Source organism: Salarias fasciatus, chromosome 22 (assembly GCF_902148845.1).
Source record: "Salarias fasciatus chromosome 22, fSalaFa1.1, whole genome shotgun sequence".
NCBI classification, from domain to species: Eukaryota; Metazoa; Chordata; class Actinopteri; order Blenniiformes; family Blenniidae; genus Salarias; species Salarias fasciatus.
Genome location: NC_043765.1, coordinates 5,138,331 through 5,156,610, shown reverse-complemented (window position 1 = coordinate 5,156,610; position 18,280 = coordinate 5,138,331). Strand labels below are relative to the sequence as shown.

At 42.3% G+C, this 18,280-nt stretch overlaps 1 protein-coding gene across 1 annotated transcript in view; it reads left to right on the top strand.

Annotated features, from left to right (window-relative positions):
- pvrl2l (PVR cell adhesion molecule related 2 like) overlaps nucleotides 1–18,280 on the top strand; it is a 360,133-nt gene that overhangs the window by 222,869 nt on the left and 118,984 nt on the right. The window lies entirely within an intron of this gene.

The window sequence follows — 18,280 nt, the reverse complement described above, 5'->3', positions numbered from 1 at the left end:
CTTCTCTTGCAAATCATTGCGTCCTCTTGTTACTTACAGTCCTGTCCTCCCTTCACTGTTGGAATTAAAAGACTGATCCGAGCGCAGCGTCAAATCCTGTCCCACTAATCATTGCAGGTGTATTTAAATCCCCTCCTGCAGCTGTAAAACCTCATTATATAAACATTGTGATTCATTAGATCAGCTCAGATTTAATGTGTCATAATTATTTGACACAAGTTAATGATAAAAGTGACCTCTGTGAGGCGCTGACGGGTTCACTGCTCCCTGCTCGTCATTAATATGCATGTTTACGCTCCGCTGCAGGACGACTGTCATCACACAACACAAAGTTTCCCACATATCAATCACGCTGTCTTCAGGGCTCTGTAATTTCACTGCTTTCCTTATTCCTCCGGTTTTTTTTTTTTTCTGGCTTTTTCTCTCTGCTTGCCCTTGTTGCATTATTTTTGAATTCGAGCGTTATTAAAGTGGGCCGGATTTAAGAAGAAATTGGTTCTGAGGTTGTGGCGTGGACGCCGATGGTGTGAGTGGCACTGATGCGGCGGTAAACAATAGGAAATTGCGTTTTAAAATAAGACACTAGGGGATTTGATGCATGATGGGAAAAATGGTGAAGAAATGACAGAGATTTATAAGTAAATGAAGGTAGCAGAGACGAACCTGCGGCGGGGGGATCATCGCTTTTCGGAGTGTATCTCCTCCACTTCTGACTTTGAAAACTCAGCTTCTACTTTTTTCCTTTTACTCTTCAATTCTGTTGCTTTTCATAGACTTTTGAAAGTGGAAATAATATATATATATTTTTTTTTTTTACAGAAATTTAAAAGGAGTCCGTATCTAAATAAAATAGAAATAGAAATTAAATAGAAATTTTCAATATATTTCTTGCTTTTATCTTTTGGTTTAATAAAGAGTCTATTTAGAAATATTAGTTGGAAACAGTTAGATTGGTTGGAGATTTGATATTTCTGAGGGTAGTAACATCCTTCTAGTAAGAAGCAAAGCCCAGTGGAAATCATAGCTTCCATTTATATCTTGTATTTCAATTCCAGCTGAGTCGTGCAAAGTACACCAGAGCCATCCCAAGGCTTCCAGAGAACAATCCAGCAATCTCACATTTCCAAGCAGAGGTGACAGTGAGGAAGAGAAACTCCCCTTTTATTAGGAATAAACCTCTGAAGATGAAAACTCACTGGCTTTCTGCAGCACTGGCTGGCGTTCGAGGAACAGGGCCGAGACCGAGAGCAACAAGCAAACAAAAACAGAGTGAGAAGGAAACCTGAAGCAGCCGCCGCAGGCTGCAGAGACACGGCAGGATCCTGACTTCCTGGTCCACAGTCAGAGAGCGGAGAGACAACAGACCCACGCCACATTTACATCATTTTTTAACAATGTAGTTCTCATGTGGGGCCACAAGTTGGTGCTGTTGTTTGATTTTGTAATGAAAAAAACAAGCTTGTGCAGTAGCAGCGTCTCTATGGAGCCCGAGTGTTTCCAGAAAGTTAAAGGAGCTATCCGTGATTCTGCACAATTCTGAGCCCTGACTTCAGTTTGAAATGTTGGCTCCGCCCCCGAGCTCTCTGACTGGCTCCTCACATTGAGAAAACCCTCCCATTCCCCCCTCCGCTCTGCTCCCACTCGGCGTGCACGACGCTACATGCACATCCCGTACGCGTGCACAATCCTCCGGAGGAAACACAGCAGAAGCCACTTCGACTCTTTTTTGTTCAAAATAAATGGCCACTTCGTCTCAGGTAAACCATATTTTACCTTGTCACTACATGTTCAATGCAGAAAGCAGCTTGCAAAAATGAATTTGTAACAGCAAGTGGAGGTATCGCCGCTTTCCCTGTTGCTCCTTCGGCTTATCCAAAACACGCTGATCAATGTATGATTTTTTTTTTTTTTTTTTCACAGAAATGCAGCATGGACTTCATAGTACATGATGTAAAAAGCATTTTTCTCGTCGTGGTTAAATTAAAATCGCGGATAGCGCCTTTAAGCTTTCCTTCATTTGTACGATGATGGAGTAGACGCATTGTCAAAAAGTTCCATGTGGGGCACCATTTTCAAAAAGTTGCATTTTCAGTGACTCCAAGCGTTGTTATCATGTAAACGGAGCCCCGAAACGGAGCTAAAGTATCATGTTTTCACGTGAAAATGTTGCAGAAACTAAATAAAAAAGACACATACAGTTATTGAAAAGTAGAGAAGTTCAGTTTAATGAACGTCCCAGTAGTCTAAATCTATAGTCGCTTAAATAGAAAATGATCCCAACTGTAACATGTTTTAAAGGGAAAGTCTTTGGGATTTTCTTAAAAGCATGAACTGCTTTATCCATGTGAACTAAAACTGGGAGCTGGATCCACAAAAACAGAAGAACATGAGGATAATATGAGACTAACAGGGTTTTTTTTTTTGTCTACTTTATTACCGCCGTCCTCACAGTCCTCCTCCTCCAGTCCACGCTGCTGTTATTGCTCCGTCTTGGAGGATGTCTTTTGGTTGTCGTAGACACTTGGGAAGCAGTTTCAAGGTGTAGAAGCAAGAAAACATTTTCTCAATAAACAGAAGTAATAAGAAGAAATCAGAAGTAAAGAGAAGCGTGGCTTTGCATAAATAGCACATTTTGCCTTTATTATGATCACAATTGTACAATATTGATGTTCATTGAAAGAGAAAATTGTCTGATTCTGTACCTGAATACACTCTCCAAGGCAACAATGTAAAAACACATTTTGTAATTATCTTACAAGTGTTGCAGCAAAAAAAAAAGGTGAAAACACAAATGTCCCATTACTCAGTTTGCACGGGAAAAAAAAAAAAAATCATTACACGGGAAAGAAAGACGACGGAAAAATATGTTCTGCAACACCACAGAAGGCATTTATTCAGTTTTCTGAATGCACCTACGCTTGCAGCTTCACCACAATGAGCAGTTCTTTGAAAGCATGAAGTCTTTCAGAGGAGAGAAATTTCACACAAGCAAGAATAAAACGATTGAAGACGTGAGATTTTCCACATTGATACTCTGATGAGTGATCCATTCAGGCATCGCTCCGGCGTCTTCCCGGCCGGCTCTGGGTGACGGCAGGTTACAAGTCAAAGCTTGAACCGGGGATCCGGTCAGCGTGAGGTTAAGGCAGGCCTAACCACTGGACCACGCTGCTTTGTGAAGGTTCAGGAATGAATAATATGGGAAATTTGTACAAAGCCTCAACTAGTTCTCCTTAACCTACCGGCAGAGAGAAGCATGAACAGAAATCAGAAATACTTCCTTCCTTTGACCCAGTTATCGATCAGACTTTGTCGATTGATCTAAACTTTAGTTCCCCATCCCATGAGATGTCCTCTGTGGAACAGCCTGAAACAATCGCAGTTTTCTGCATGTCGTTTTCATAATTCTCAGGTTTATTCTCCTCTGTACGGAGTAATGGGTGTTTTCCATGACCCGCTGGCTGAACGAACTCTCAAATCCCATAAAAACGAATAAACGTGCATCAATGGGAAATAATGCGTTTTCTTCATTTGTGAAAGAAAGGCTTACCTTTTTTCATGCACATCTTTGATCCATCAGTAGCATCCAGGAAGGTATAATCCTCTAATCTCCCTCATTCTTTGCGGTTCCAGCAGCCAAATACTTCCTGTGATCTTCCCTTCTATCTCAATTTAGTTTCAAGCAATGGACGCAGTTTTTTTTGTTGTATTTTTTTGTTTTTCCCCTCGGTGTTTTGATGCTGCTATGATTTTGATGCATCTGTGGTGTCGACATCAGAAAGCTGTTGGACCTTTTCCCAAACGTATACGCACTTGACAAACACCAGAGGGGAGAGAGACTGAAGTCCTCGCTGCTGCACGCAGTTTGGAAAACAACTTCAGTTCAGCTTCCTCTTCACTTTTAATCCTGCCATTGTTTTTTTCTTTTTTTGACATATTTCAATGTGTTGTTTTGTGTCTGCAGTCCTGAACAATCCTTCATGGTGTGACTCAGAGTTTTTGGAGGACGTGTCTCACACTGAGTCAACAGCTGTCCTTCCAGACGTCACTTTGTTTCACCTTGCGGTTTCGCTTTTTCCCCGAATAGATGCATCAACTTCAACAACCTGAACTTGTCGAGAGTTTTTTTTTTTTTTTCCTCCCAGTGGATTCCAGTCATCATTCATTCATCAGTTTTCAACCATCACACTTTGCAGTTAGAATGAGAGAAAATCCATTTTAATGTATAAAACTATGTGAATGAATCAAGTTATGTGATTAAATAGATAAAACATGGCAGACATACAGGACAACAACAGACTGCTGGTGGCTGTGTTTGGAATATTGTTAACTAATAAACATTTCAGCACCAGAAAACCTTTACTGTTGAAAGTAAAGTTCACAAGTTTACCCGAGTTTCAATACATTTTCTCGTGAATTTATTCATTCATTGGGTTGCTGTCTCTCTCACTGTCCTTCAGAACCAACACAAGCCAAAGCTGCTGTCTCCATGGTTACTGTTTCACTAAATACCTGTTTACAGCGTCGCCTCCTGACTCCTGGTGACGTTTATAGAGCTGCAGCATTTGCAGCATTAGTTAAAGTTGTTTCTGCCTACTTGTTGGCTGCTCCGCTAACAGTGCTTCTTTTTCCTTGTTTTCTGGTTATTTTTCTTTCTTTTATGAAGTTTGCCCCCATGGAGCACCAACATCAAGATTACAGAGCGTTTTTTTTTTTCCCAAATAATTTGAGTAAAATGAGTAAATCAATCATTAGACTTACCTCCAGACAGTCAGGCCCCAAAGAGCTCCTACTGAGGATACAACGGAAATTAGCCCCATAGTTACTTTTTTTATGTTCAGTAACTAATAAGTAAACTCCAGGTCTTTCAGTTGAGTTGAGCCTTGATGTGGATGCTACGTACGCACCGTCAGACTCCCAGCCGGCCACAAGAGACGATAGCTTCTACTAAAATTCGGTTTTTCCTGCAAATCCAACACCCCGAGACAGCACAAGCGGGTAAGAAAGGGGGTGAGAATTAATGAGTGTCAGAGCCACTGTCCAGGATGAAACCAAGAAGCGTCTGGATTGCAGCAGAGGCGGCCGCCTCCCGGGATTAACTCTTTAGCAGGTGCCTCAGGCAGCTGGAGACAAACGGCGATTAGGAGGAGGAGAAAACGCTGCGATAAGCCGTCCAATGGGGAGGAGGACCACAAAGGCCGGTCTGTCGGACAACACGCAGGCTCTGGCCATTCCAGCAGGAGGAGCGGGGCTCTTAGCTTCACATGCACCGAGCTCAAGGTGCAGACTGTGCTGCGATGCCCCTGAGACACCCCGGCACTGAGAAGCAGGCTTTAAGACGCGAGCTGGGACAGTGAGCGCTGAGAGGCATAACTAAGTGGCTTGGATAGTGTACAGAAACATCTGTGCAGAGTGTGGGCTAGAAATCCCTAAATCCCTGTGGGACACAGCACATAAAGCGGCGGAGAGCAGCGGAGAGAGAGAGAAGATCCGGTGGGACTTAAAGTTCCAGACAGACAAGCAGCTGCTGGCGAACCGACGAGACTCGGCGCTTGTTGACAAGGAGCAGAGGGGAAGGGGGCAGTAATGATAGATGTGGCAATCAAAGCTGACAGCGACATCGGGGGGGGGGGGTGGAAGCACACCGACAGAATGGGGAAGCACCGAGGCCCCGAAGAACAAGCGGAACAGGCAGTGAAGGTGAAGTCTAAAGTGGTCCCAGCGGTGGGGGAACCATCTGGGAGAAGAATCCTCAAGAACTGGAGAAATCGCTCCAGCATAACCCAGGAAGCCCATCTGGGCTCCAGTACGCTGAACCCCGAGGATCCACACAGGATCGAGTTTGTTTGACCGCGTGCATGCGTAGAAATAACGGTGGACGCTTTGGAATGATTTATAGTCTAATCAGTCAAACCTCTCGGCGGATTTCAGGAACAGGAAGTATTGTTGTGCTTCAGTCCTGCCGACTTTGCAATTTTAGCAATCTAATAAGTTCAATAAATGCTAAAAATCTGCAGTGTCAGCGTTATACGCTGGGGTGAGACAGGAAGTCTGACTGCACAACGTCAACCTTCACTGTCTCAGAGGCGGCAGCTGCAATAAGTCGAGACGCAAGTTTCCAACATTATTCTGTACGTTTTCCGGGGAGTTTACAGCTGACTTGGTTTAGATTGAAAGAGACGGAGAATAAAGACGTGGTTCAGCATTTTACCTTTCTGGAATCTAAAACTATTGTTCTGTTCCAGAGTCAGTTTGGCGTTGATCATTGTATCTATCATTGGCTGTTTTGAGACAGAAGATCGTGCACAAATGTCACAAACTAGTCTGACGTAAGGCCGCCATGTTGACCTCTTCATCAGGTACATGACCGTAGTTAGTAACTTCAGCATGTTTCTCCACCTGGATCTTCCCAATTTCCAACATTGACTCGATGACAGCGATTAAAAACAGTGGAAATCTAAACACTGAAGCTTATTTTACACCTGATACATCCGGTCAGGCTGCAGCAGGTCCAGCCAGTAGCCCCCGCTGTGGTCCCTGGATGCGGTACGGCAGCGTTTTACACAACACACTGCAGCCGCAATATAACAGAGGTGACACACAGCAAGTCTATTTTCTCCGCTTGCTGCAGCCAACAGGAGAGGACGTGGAGGGAGACACTAAAAATATATACTTTTACAACTAAAGCACAGCCTGGGGTCCTTAATCCACGTCGTTAACACACAGACTACAGTCCAGAATGTTTCACACGTCATTTAGTGTAAAGTTTTTACTTCTTCTTCCGAACATAACAGTGATCCGGACTCAGGTAGCAGTTTAACAGTCTATTAATACCAAACTGTTGAAGGATGACTCTGAACAGCAACTACAGCCCCCACTCCACCGCCCATCTCCACTACGGCAGCCCCACTAGTTCAAAACACACAACATCAAGCACAACATTTCTCCACAGCGCGACAGCCTGCCGTGGGAAATGGTGCAAATCCAATCACAAAAACGGAACTAGGACATATAAACTGTGCACATTGTACTGTTGCAAGGTACAGTAGCGCTTTTCTTTTCTAAATAGGCTACGAAATATGGTACATTTGCTTAAAAATGCATAAAAATACATGACAGTGCTCAGGGTAGTGTAGATGTTTTACAGAAATCCAGGGAACTCACACAGTACGGCGCTTTTCAACATTTTGATTATTGATCAGTTTTGTTTTTACTTTGTGTTTGGCACCGCTGGTCTTTAATCAAACCGTTTTTCAGCCAGAAACAGGAACATGTAGTCGTATCGTCTGCACTCGACCATTCTTATGGGTGGTCAGATGAGCGATTTGCATCAAAGTATGATCCAGGTATGCAGCAGTAGCCTCCGCGAACCTGCTGTGAGCGAGCAAGTGTGAATGTTTTTCTGCAGAGCTTTATATGTCTATTTCATTGTCTTGGCAGTATTCTATCATTGCTTTTCATCTTTGTAACACACTGGGTAAATATATACTCTAATTAGATTCTGAACTGAAAGTCTGACTGAAAGTTGGCAGAGCAACAGTTTGTCTTTTCCAAAGTTGAAGAATATGTTTTTTTTTTATTAGAGGACATAACATTAGCAGGACAGAGTAACGAGATACTGGTCATAGCCAGACACACACACTGGTTTAATATGATGTTTAAATGGAAATGTGAGGTCTGTAAACAGCAGGTTTAGGTCCAAGTCTGTTCTGAGCTTGAATAAGACCCAGAGAGCACAGTTGGTTAATGCTGCAGATTGACTTTAATGTCGCTGTCACTGTGATTCAAAAGCAGTTGTTATTTATTTTCACGATTGAGGAGGTTTGCAGAGCTGCGGTCCATCGTTTTGCTGTGGTTTCAGCCACAGTGTGTATTTAGTTTCACAAAACACAAGAAGCACACAAACACTTGTAAACAAACTATGCGCTGCATCTCCAGCATCCTCATAAACGGCCTGCTTTCCTGAAGGTCGAACTTGAGAGGCCTGTTTGCACTCTTCCTCTTCTTCTTCTTCCTCTTCTTCTTCCTCTTCCTCTTCCTCCTCCTCTTCCTCTTCTTGTCTAGTGTGAATATCAACATCCAGCTCTGAAATTCTTCAATGTCAGCTCAAGGGCTTTGATTGTTGGAAGTGGCTTCGCAAAAGCAGCAGTTCGTTCATAACTTATGAAGCAGACCTGTAAACCTCGGGTTAAAGTTAAGGTTTTATTTCTTCGTGACAGCAGTTGTACACAGGATTGAAAAATAGTATCAAAAATAGACAACAGAAATCTTTATATGTACATATCTATATCTGTTTATAAGTGTGTTTGTGTTTATGTGCACGCACGTGCACATACAAATACAACGATTAAATGAGCTATTTCCATTAAAAGCAGGTGGTTAACAAGTTACCTCTTTAATTGTACTTATTGAAAGTGGAGAGTTATTAGAGAAGTTGATCTTCATACAATCATGAATCATCAGGAAAAAAAACTGATTGGAAAATAGAACACAGACTAAAATGAGACATTAGTCAGAATTTTTTTGGTTGAATTATTTTCCAGATGTGAAATACTTCCCTCTCCATCTCTGTGTGAGAACATAAAATCATGTCTGCACTTTTCATACACTTATCAGTGTTACTTTTCTGCATTATGATGTGTTTTTTGCAACAACACTAAATACATGGGGGGCCCAAAAAGGAGTGGTAGTATTTTATTTTTAGTGTGTTTACAATGATCCTGAGAAGCTCATGTTCAGATCGGCGAATCTGTGATCGTCTGGCTGGACTGAGGACGTCTTGGAGAAACAAAGCTCCGTCCTCAGTGACGGTCTGCTCGCTACACTCATGAAAATGATCAGGAGAAGCTTCCAGCTGTGACAGGAGTAAAACGACCGGTGCTATCAGGCTGCAGTTTGCTTCTTCTGATCGTTTTTTTTTTCAAGCCGTGAGCTTTGTCGTTAGTATTTCCACACGTAGAACTCGTAATAAACACTGGAGTATCAAGGAGAAAAGAAAAGCACATCCTTGCACAGGGAGAACGTGCAAACTTCACACAGAAAGTCTGAACCTGGACTGATTGGTGAATCACCATCATCAAGAAAATCCAGTTTTTCAAACAGATTGTTTAAGAATCTGGTTTTTGTAATGTGTTAAAGGTGTAACTAATTAAAAAAAAACAGAGCAGCGTTCAAACATCTGTGATAAAACACTAAAAGCACAAAAAAGCAGTGACTGTTTAAAGTGATAAAAACAGGAGATGTCTGTTTAAACACTGAGAAAAACAAATGGATTTCACCAGATCATTAGATTTGAGACATTAGACAAACACCTACATGAAGTCTGATTTCACACAAAAAAGGCAACCTTTACAGAGTTAATGAGGACATTAACATGCAGCCAGATAATCTTTTTTATCTCAGCCTCTAATAAAATAAACACAGTTCATGATTACCTTAATTAGAATCATGTAATCCTTCACTGGCAATTGTATATTTACAATGTCTGAATTATCACATTTAGCATAATGTGATTAATACAGTTTTCTGCACAGTTTCGTCTTTTGTCTTTGTGGGATTGAAGATAAAACTGTGAGGAGTGATTTCCGCAGTTTTTAATTTGCTTTTCAGTTCATAGTGAAACACAAACGTCCTCTTTGAATGCCAGACAGTAGATTTGAGTTGTTATTACATATTTTCAGTCCAAAAAAAACCTCATAAAGTGAATTACTTGCTGCATTTGAGATTCTTTTTGTGTGTTTTTTAATCAACTTATCAAACCTGAATGGTTTCAGCTGATTCCTGGAGGTCAGAGGTCCTTTTACTACTAAAGAAATGAATTTGCGTCAGATTGGACGTGAGGAAATTAATCTGTACGGACTCAATGAGTTTAATTATATCACACATGTAGAATTAAAGACATGACTAAATATTTGAACGCTCTGTAAATAAGGGTCACATTCCATTTAAATTAATGATACGTCTGATAATTATACAAATGCTTGCAGCCAGATGAGATTCCTGCCTGCTCCTCAGCGTTCAGCTGTAATCAACAAGTGCTCCAGATTAATCGGAGGAATCTCTTCACGGCCACGTTTTCAGAAGCTGCCGCCGATCCGCTTTAGGTTGTGATTAGGCTGGAAGCGAGACGGCGCTCTCTGGACGTTAATACAGAGATGAAGGTGGGGATCGTCAATAACACCGTTAAGGTGTGCGGATGGCCGTTGCCGTGGTAACGAGAATAACCACCATATACACTCACTGATCAACAGTTGGCTTAAACGCAGCTGCATGTAATGTCGTCCATTTATGAGAAAACAAGACATGGAGACAAATCAATGAAGGGAGATTATAATATTTTTGAAGCATTGCCGGTCAGCTGGGATTTCCTCCACCGTTACGGAAGATGTCCGGATCGATGAGTGAATTACAGGAGCCCTGCCTTTTAACAGAACTGATGGTTCGATACCATGACGCCGTTTCCCTCCATGGCTCGGTGAAGGCGTCGCTCGCGATGCTGCGTTTCCCAAACCGGAGCGTCGTCGGGTTGTTTTCCAGACCTCTAATATGTGAAAGCAGATTTATTTTTCCTCAAAGTGAGAACGATCTCATCTGTAAAGATAAGCTCTGTCTGTTGTAAAGCAAAAATAATCATTGTTAATTTTCTCCTGTCAGTCACGGAGCGTGTGGGCGAGGGATTTTGATACCTTCCTTCTGTCCTTTGATAAAGACGGATGCATTTCGGCGTTCGTTGCTCGCTCTGATTCCGTGTTTAAACATCCCTGCGTTGTGTGGCTGAACAGTTGCTGCTTTGTTTTAAATCATTTTGATGATTAAGGCGGCCCCGACTGGAAATGAAGGCGGCTGTTAAGTGTTTGTTCGGCAGCCTCGTAAACTCCCACACGGGGGATTTCTTTGATTAAAAAAACAACTTGAACCACACAGAATATGAACAATCACTCCTACCTGTGGACAAATAAAATAAAGAAAAGTAAATTACAAATGCCCAGCGTTCACCCAGCAATAAAGTCATTAAAAGATTTCTGACAGCCACAAGTTTGATTTCAAAACAAATGCATAACCGCACATTTGTCCCTTTTATTTTAGTTCAACTCACAAAGAACAGCAATTACAGTCATGAAAGATTTTAAGCAAAGAAGGAATCGATTAAAAAAAAAAAGCTTGTTTCTTTCTTCTTTTTTTTTCTTAAAAAAATAAACACTTCAGTTTCACATCTCACCAAAATTACATCTGAGTGCGGCGAGTGATCATGATTATTGTCTTGTTGTTGTGGAGAGCCGTGTGTGTGTGTGTGTGTTGTGACCTTCGCCGTTCTCTGGCTGCAGATCTGACGACTCCACTAAATGGAAAATAATAAACGGAAACGTGTGTGATGTGTCGCGAGGTGTAAAGGAGATCGCTGTGTTGACCCGAGCAGCCCTCTGCCTCAGTCTGGTAGTGTGTGTGTGTGTCTGTGTGTTTCTGTGTGTGTGTGTGTGGGGAAGATGAGCATCAGCGGCGTCAGGTCAGAAGAATCAAATGACCCTGATGTGGCGCCGTGTTCAACCTGAAACACTCTGCCGTGGACTTTCTCACTGACAGAGGAGTAGCTCAGCTTCAGTACATTATTCAGGTTTATATTCCTTTTTCCTTTTTTTTCTTGTCAGACTTTTTCCCTGATATTTAATCGAATCAGATATCGGTCCGATTTCCTTCTTTGATCTCAGAGTAACTGAAACCAGATCAGCTGGACTTCAGTCACCAGGGAGGCTCAGAAGGTTTCATGTGTTTACTGTGTTTCTGTTTTGGGGTCCTGATGTCCTCACGACCTTCTTTATGATCATTTGAGGTCAGATGAGTTTCAGAGAAGTTGACAGGTGATTGAACATTTAAAGGTAGATGAGTGAAGTGCCTGTTCTGGGATTTTTTTTTTTCCCCCACTTGTTCATTTTCATATGCGAAAACAGAAAACCTTTGTTGCTTGTTTTGAGTCTGTTAACCACCAAAATATATGAGCGTGATTTCCAGTTTCAGTATTAGAATTTCTCCAGTGTGTGTGTGTGTGTTGTGCTCAGTTTAGTCAGTATTACTGGCGTCCAAAAGAATCTCATGATCACCTTCCATTTAAATTCCCTCCACAGGTTTGAGTTCATCAGCAGAAATGCTTCGGTACAGATTTCCTCCCACACGTCTTCAGATATATTCAGGTTTATTTCAGCTTTTCTCTTTTGTCTGCTGTGAATCATTTGTGTTCACGTCTAGAAGTATTTGGTAAAAACAGCTCCAGGTTTTTGTTTTTTTTTTTTTGTCACGTTGCTTCACTTCAGGGACGGATTTATAACTTCATCTCATTTTTTATGTTTTCTTAAAAAGTCTCTTAACTGAAGTTCTGTGAAAAGATCTGTGTGTAAATTCCTGTCTTAACTGTGCAAGGTTGCTGAGGCCACATTTAGACCCTTTTCAGAGCCCTGCGTCCTTCTGAGAGGGAATAAAACCTTTTAGGAATCCAGTGTGTGTGCAGAGAATGTTTTGGGCAAAACAAATGTTTTAATTTTTCCACCAATTTTTAATGCGACTCTCATCCGTTCACCCATTTTAGATGAGATTGTTTTAATAAAATGTTCAAAATTCATTCCCTTTACTTTATTTGAAGACACCGAATCAGTTCTTCACTTTTAGAATACTAATAATTTTATGCAAGGATCTCAACTTCTAGACAGAATGAGAGAACTTGTAGCACATGTGACTTGCTATACCAGGAAAACGATATATTTAGGAACGTCTTCATCTCTTCGCGCTTCTTGATCCATTTTCCATTTCCATATCCATTTTTCTCTTGTGGCTGCAGCTGATTCCAGCTGACAATGGAGGAAAGCAAGATTTTAGAACGTTTTCTGAACTTTTAAGAGAAATGCAAGATGTCCCCTCACTAAGCTTCATCACCGTTTTCTGCTGTACATCACAGAAATGCTGATGAATTCTCTCCCAGAGATTTTATCAAGCTCTCATTGTAAAAATGAAGTTTTGAAATAACATTCAAACCACTTTAAGGTTAATTTTCGTCAATTATGTTAATCATGTTGATTGTATTCAGCTTCAGCTTCCAGAGTTTTTCATAAACGCACTTATTTCAGTGACAGCAGGACTTTGACTGGAGGCCGCCTTCATGTTCAGTTAAAATAAGGTTTTCTTTGTGTGTGTGTGTGTGTGTGTGTGTGTGTGTGTGTGTGTGTGCGTGCATGTGTGTGTGTACAGTAGCTCCTTCTCTTCTGCCTCCATATGAATGCATACATTTTATCTCCCTCTTAACCCGACTGTGCGCTGGAGCCGCAGCGATAGAGATGCTGCCGACTGAATGAAGAGAGGTTCAACAAGGTCGAGAGAGAGAGAGAAAAAAAAAAAATTGGATTTGGTGAACTGTGTTTTTTCTCTGAACCCACTCAGCGCTGCGGAAGAAAGGAGTGAGGAATTCTGCGCCGTGCAGCTCTGCCTTCGGGGTGAACTGCCTAATTCACCGTGAGGGCTTTAACACATCCTTTACATGTCTGTGTCTCTATCTGCTCCCCCCCCCCGCCGCGAACACATACGTTACAGGGAAGTTGCAGGATGTCGGTGTTAAGTGTCTTTCGGATGTGCTAATAAGTCACGGTGTGTTCCAGAGGATTGAACCTCTGGGTCTTGTTAGACTGCGGTGGGCCTCTTCTGTCACCTTTTACCTCTTGGCCTGCGTTCTCCCTCTCTGACCTCGTTTCCAGCTGAAGTTACGTTACAGCATTTGTTTTTATTCTCAGTCCCATAAGCTGTGAGACAGTATTGGCAGGGAATGTGAGGTTTTTTGTTTTTTTTTCAGCTCGATCGGCAGGAGATGCAGATGCAGCCGTGTGAACATCCCGTCTCCGCCTCCCGATAAGTCAGCCTCTGTCGGATTGTTTGCTTCCAGACTCGCTTCAGAACGGCGCAGACATCCAAACAGCTCCGCCTCGGGAGGTGACAGCCGTCTGTACCTTCCTCTCTTCGCGGCAGAGCTTTGTTGATGTGTGAAAGGGAGGAATTTCAGCTGCTGCTTTTCACTATTTTAAATATTCTATAAGTGATTGCGGGCGGCCTTCGTCTGCTGAAGATGTCACACTGATCCCGTGAGTGCTTTCTGCTGGAGTTTGGCTCTGAGCCAAGTTGTCACATATGTTGCATCAAACGTGCCGTCTGTTTACATGTTTTCATCTAATGTAGGAAATTTGCACGACGAGATTTGGAGTTGATCTCGTTCTAGATCGTGGGTGTCAAACATAAGGTTTGCGGGCCACAACCGGCCTGCAGGAGGCTCCAATCTGGTCCGCCAAACTGCCAAGCAAATTCCCTACAGAGAGGTGAAGATGACCCCACCCTGAAACCCAGGTGGAAGTATTGGTGATGCTGCCATGAAGGCGAGTCTCTAAAACATGCCGTCAGCGTGGGTTTGTGAAAACATGGATAATGCAGCAGCTGTAGAAGTTTTTGGGACATTCAACTGGTATTAAAATTGGGTTTATGTTGAGAATGCATTCAATTTTGACAAAAAATATCGACACTTTCATCGCCCGCACTCAAAAAATAAAGGTTACTGTGGCGGTATTTTACAGGTTCGACCCACTCCAGATGAAATTGAGCTGTTTGTGGCCCCTGAACCGAAAAGTGTTTTACACCCCTAAACTGGATTATACAAAAAAAAAAAACAACAACCCACAAATATGAACACTACAGCTGCTCAAAAGGGTCAAAACAATGCAGAATCCACCAGAAATGAAAACAGAAAAATCACAACATGAGTGTAAAAGCTGAAACATGAGCGCATTAAACACAACACATAAACAAATCCGGCGATCCTCAAATGCCACAACACAAGCAAATAGAAAATTAACACACATCTTCCAGTGACACAAAACAAATCTAAAAGCCTCAAAATGAAAATTGAGAAAATTACTGTAATCATGCGTGCAAGGATCAGCAACAAATCTTCATCTTTGTTTCCTCGTCTGCACCAGAACGAGGCAGTTTTTTAAAGCATCAGCTGAACTCCTGTGGGGATAAATGAATAAAATAAAATTTAAAAAAAAACTACAGAAGAGAAGGGACATCGGTTCAAACCCTGTCATATTTTCAAGTTTCTCTCCCTTTAAACTCTCTGATATGTTTCCCTGAAGTGTTTTTTTCTTCTTTCTGCCTCCTTTCACCTGTTGCAGCTGCAGAGGAAACTCAGCGCTTCAGCAGCTGCTCCTCAGTGCAGCGGGGAAGTCAAGGCGTCTTAATGATTCTGTGTTTGCAGTATCAGCAGGAATTAGAACATTTGCACATGAAAAGAGCAGAAGATCTGAAGGCAGATACGCTGCCATCGCGCTTATGTGTTCTCGGGTTTTACGTGGAGTTGTATTTTCCAAGTTAATGAATTTTCAGAAAGCTTTTAACTCAACATCCAAGTCATGTGGAGAGATGTGAGCGCTATCTCCTGATTCATCGTACGAGCCCGTTTGAAAAGAGAACTGACATGATTGTCTCCCATCAACTTCTTTCGCGGTAATTAACATTTCATTGATACGTTGCATTGTGGGTGCAGACTACTTCTAACTGCTGCGCGGCCTCTAGCTTCTCGATCAGCTGGCACGCAGATCATTAACTCGGGAATCTTTTTCCCATCTGCTCCGTTCAGCCCATACGGAGCCAATGTGGCATAAAACACAACAAAACAACTTCAACAAATCCTGCAACTCCGAGTCAGTTTAGCTTGTGTTGATTGCTTAATTTAAAGGCGCACCGCAGGGATGTGTGCTCGGCTCACTGGCGATCAGCTGACGTCACCGAAGAGGACGACTTGCATCGAGCGTTGGATCATGCTGGAAACATTCTCAAATTTTAACGCCGATGTTAGAGCATGCTGAAAACACTCCAGAGACCCCGTGTTCCATTAGGTTACGCCACTAAAACAAACTCGCACAGAAGTTATCATATTTCCCCCCCCTGAGGCTTTTACAGAGTCAGGAGACAAAACAAGGCCCGCTGTATTTTCATGGACCCGTCCCGTCCTGGACATCTTCTGTAAGACAACACACACTCCTCAAATCATCATCAGACACTCTGAAAAGCAGCTTCCACCCCCAAGCTGCCAGATTAGGGCCCCAAAGCCTTCCTTTGCAATAAGTATTCATTATTTATCCTCATTATTCATCTCAATCTGCTCAACGTTCTCTGATAACATATTCCGACTCTGAGGACGGGAGCGATTGTTGTTGTTGTTGTTGGTGTTCTGGAGAGCAGCTGAACACCTCGTTTCTGACGGACTCACTCCGCAGCTCGCTAAGATGTGAAGCTCCCGCGTGTTCGTACGGCGTGTGGGAGGGACTGGAACAAAACACAGGCTCTAATAATAACCGCTTTCAAAAACACGGGCCCGCGTGTGTGTGTGTGTGTGTGTGTGTGTGTGTGTGAGTAGGGATATATGGTTTGTAAAACCAATTTCCAGGTTTACTCACCAGCATTACAAGACCAATCGGGTTACGAAACCAATTTTGATGGTCTCATAAACATAAAACTTTATAATGTTATAATTATTGAAATATAATGGTATATGTCATAATTACTATATGTACGATTACATAACTTCTTGTGTTATTAGTTAATATAGTTGATGTACTGTTATGGCCCACCCCCTGCCATTCTGAGGTTCACACATATTGGGCTCATATGCCAGGATGGCTTGTGAGACCAAGACGTTGTGTAACCCGTGTGTGTCCAACAGCGCCCCCAGAGGCAGCAGGACGCATTGCAAGTTATACACATTTGCGGGAAAATATACACAATTACCCGCCAATTTATACACAGGATGTGTAAATGCGGGAGCTTCAGCAGGTTTGGACCGGATCAGCACTGGGATGAACGATGAAAAGTAAGACTTCAATATTTTTTAATTATTTTACATATATTACGTATTTTATGTTATATTAAATTCACTGTGCTGTGTCATTCACTCGTTCCTTTTATTTTTTTAAGCTCTCTATTATTATGTTGGAAAATAACAATTTTCACGCTGTTTGAGACTCAATTTGAGACTGAAATAGGCTTGAAATCTTTTCTGAGTGTTTTTAAACAGTTTAACAAAGCGCTCTTGAACACAACATTTGACGTCTGGGAGGAGTAAGTGTCCTCCTTTGAAGAAGGCTGCGTCTTCTGTTATAACCTTCTTCTGTGAGGCTGGATTTGTGAGAGAGAGGACGTTTTATTTTTATTTTGTACAACCGAAATGTCCTTTTTGTGTCATGCCAGAGCGTGTCTCCCGTTGTCTGCATCACGCCTGTTAAAGCCGGACCGGAGCTCGTGTAAAAGGCTTTAGCACTGCAGCTAGCTGGTAAGCTAATCCTGTCGTCAAAGTAACTCAGGGGCTCAACCATCATTTGGCGAAGCCATTACTGTTTTTGTTGTGTTTGGCTGCTTGCTTTCGGGCGCTTGATTGTCGTCGGCTTTGCTCGGTAGTGATGGAAGTCGCGGCTTTGTTTTGAGGTGCCTTACGTGCAGATTGCTAACCGGGCTAGCCAGTGGACAGGTGTCGTGCCAAAAAGTGATTCCCTGCCATAAAGTGATTTCCGGTCCGCGGGCAGCTGAAATGCGCAGCTTCTGTGGCTCTGCGGCAGTCTTAATCGGGCTCAAACAAGTTTGTTTCTGATCATCCAACGATGTTTATTTATGTTTGCGTTTGATAGCCTCCTGTACGTCCAGTTGCCTTATATCGCTGTTAAATACCGGTAAGCTAGTTGGCGATTTTAACGTGGCTTGTTGTTATGCTAATTAAGATATGTCACGGAGGTGACACGTTTTCTTTTTTTTTTTTTTTTTTTTGCATCAAAATTGCTAGATTGCTCAACAGAGTAATTTCATCCCAAGCAGTGCGTTGTACGGTTTGAAAATTGAGAAAAGAGACATTACAATGTCAAAATCAGCTTATTTTGCTTGCCAAAAGCTGATTCATGCCTCCAGTATTGCATATGGATCGATGTTTTGCCTCGAAATGATTTTATATAACGCAGCAGAGTCAGATTTACAACATTTGACTAAAACCAATACTTTATATCACTTAAAAAATGAGTAAAGGGACATTACAATGTCAAAATCAGCTTTTTTTGCTTGCTACAAGCTGATTCCGCGGACCGGAAATCACTTTCTGGCAGAAATCAAGTTTTGGCAGGACACCGGCTAGTGTGCTGGCTGACCCGTAGTTTTATAAGTCATGGTGCGTAAAAATAGCTGATATTTTCGTGTAGCCCAGGTTCGGCTGTTG